We start from the raw sequence: 2,177 nt of genomic DNA, 5'->3' as shown, positions 1-2,177 counted from the left end.
CTTCATCCACTATGATCAACAATCAACAATTAATGGATATTTAAGTATCAACCAAGCGTGCACAACCCTCCTTCCATATGGCAGAGAGACTTACATGTGGCTTATATAGTAGTGACAACATTTATCAAACAATACCCACTCTCCCCTTTCCATGCTGCCCCAAAAAGAGTTCCATATGGCATTGTTCTCGGTTTCCCCATCATAACTTTAAAGGGAAACTTTCACAATGTCTGCAGCCCAAGATGTCTTGCAGATAAAGGAGGGGGATGTCCTCAAATTCCTTGCTGCAGGAACTATTTAGGTGGCACCAGTTTGGACTTCCAGATGAAACAGTATTCCTACAAAAGAAAGAGTGATGGCATCTACATCACTAATTTCAAGAGAACTTGGGAAAAGCTTCGGCTGGCAGCTCATGTTATTGTTGCCATTAAAAATTTAGGTGATGTTGGTGTCATCTCATTCAGAAACACTGGCCAACAAGTTATTCTGAAATTTGCTGCTGCCACTGGGGCCATCCCTATTGCAGGACGTTTCACACCAGGCACTTCCACTAAGCAGATCCAGGAAGCTTTCAGGGAGCCTCGCCTCTTGGTGGTCACTGATCCTCGGGCAGATCACCAGCCTCTGCCTGAAGCACTGTATGTTAACCTCCCAACCATTGCATTGTGCAACACAGACTCCCCACTTCACTATGTGGGCATTGCTATTCCATGTAACAACAAGGGTGCTCCCTCAGTGGATCTGATGTGGTGGATGCTGGCCCGTGAAGTCCTACATATGCGTGGTACCATCTCCCATGAACAACCATGGCAAGTTATGCCTAATCTTTACTTCTACAGAGATCCAGAGGTGGTTGAAAAAGAAGAGCAGGCTGCAGCTAGAAGACAAAGGAGGAGTTTCAGGGCTAATGGACTGCACCTGCCCCACTGCTATTCCACTGGAAGTGGCTGATTGGTCTGAGCGGGTACAGGTGCCATCTATGCCCATTCAGCAGTTCCCTACTGAACACTGGAGGGCTCAGATAGCTACTGAGACCTGGTCAGCAGCTCCTACCTCTTAGGCCACTGAGTGGGTAGAAACTACCACAGAGCGGTCTTAAGTTTTACCCCAGATACTCTAATAGTGTTCGAAAAATGCTGATGGAAAATAAACATTAGCTTCTTGAAACAAAACAAAACAAAAAACCAATACCTATTCTGTGACCTGAACCCCATTACCTTGAAAAGTAAACAGGCCAGGTACAGTGGAAAGAGCACCAGATTTGGAGTAAGACAACCTGGTTTCAAATCATGTACAGCTTGTAGGATAAAGTCATTTAATCTCTCAATTTCACTTTCCTTATCTGTAAAATGAAGGAGTTAGACATATAGACTAGAGGACCTCTGAAGTTCCTTCCAGCTCCACCTTTGATCCTTTGAGTGCAAACAATGACAAAAATGTCTTCCAGAGCAGTATACTAAACAGTTGAATTATTCTTTGAAATGCCACATCTGCTAAACTCTAATCTCTTGATATACATGCTATGGCTAAAGTCCAGACCATAACTCATGTCAAGATTAGTCAACTAATCTTGACTTCACTGTGGTAAAGTTGCTGACTTGTGTTTAGCAATGTGTTTGAGCTTGTGGGAGTAGTCAACCATTTGGTGAGTTAGGCTTAGCTCATGGTTATGACTATGGTTGGAATAAGGAAAAGCTATATCCCCACACCCCTTCCCTCCCTGACCCATAACTGGTCATGGTTCTGTCTCTTCCCTCAGTTGCCCCCTTTACCTTCTGTGTCATAAACAGATCTATTGTGTCTCCCTTATAATGGAGGGTCTTAGTCCTTAGTTAAGGGCTTATTCTCTGCTAAGAATAGACCTGCTGGCATTTTCTTTCATATCTCCATGATGGCAACAATGATAATATTTTCAGGTTTGATAATATGAACATAGAATGTGAGACCTGGAAAGGACCTGTGATTTATGGCATTCAATTAAAAATTCAATTAAAAGACACTAGAATCTGGATTCTACTTCCTAAGATACAGGGATATGCACTCAGAGGAACTGGTGGTACAGACAGAAGCTCCTGCAAATTCTTTTTTCTACTGGGTATTCTGCTCAGGTCACACATCTAATCATTCATACCTAGACACTAGTGCAGGAACTGGATCCAGCCTAAAGGCATTAAAGT

The 2,177-nt window shown here is 43.1% G+C and overlaps 1 pseudogene; it reads left to right on the top strand.

Moving 5' to 3' along the window:
- Positions 1-226: 226 nt before the first annotated feature.
- Positions 227-1,099, top strand: LOC110208792 (small ribosomal subunit protein uS2 pseudogene; annotated as a pseudogene).
- The last annotated feature ends 1,078 nt before the right edge of the window (positions 1,100-2,177 follow it).

This window comes from Phascolarctos cinereus, unplaced genomic scaffold, assembly GCF_003287225.1.
Source record: "Phascolarctos cinereus isolate Bilbo 61053 unplaced genomic scaffold, phaCin_HiC Scaffold_4;HRSCAF=312, whole genome shotgun sequence".
Lineage (NCBI taxonomy): Eukaryota > Metazoa > Chordata > Mammalia > Diprotodontia > Phascolarctidae > Phascolarctos > Phascolarctos cinereus.
Note: the sequence above shows the minus strand (reverse complement) of the source record. Positions and strands in the feature narration are given on the sequence as shown.